Here is a 258-nt window from a genome sequence, read left to right on the forward strand (position 1 = left end):
CCTACCTCCCTCCCTTCCTGACCTCCGACCCTCTCAGCAACGGCTCTATGGCTCTCTCGGCCATCTCTCCCGCAGATTCGTTTTGCAGCGGGTTTCTTACGTGTGTCAGAGCTCGGTTCTTTGGTCATTTGTTATATTTTGGGTTATTTTTTTCTTTTCATTTTTATTATTATATATATATATTTTTTTTATAGTTGCTGATGTTTCTTTTTTAGTCGTTGTTTCTGGTGTTGCACATTCACACAAGTATAATGCAGT

This window comes from Penaeus monodon, chromosome 30 (assembly GCF_015228065.2).
Source record: "Penaeus monodon isolate SGIC_2016 chromosome 30, NSTDA_Pmon_1, whole genome shotgun sequence".
Classification (NCBI taxonomy): domain Eukaryota; kingdom Metazoa; phylum Arthropoda; class Malacostraca; order Decapoda; family Penaeidae; genus Penaeus; species Penaeus monodon.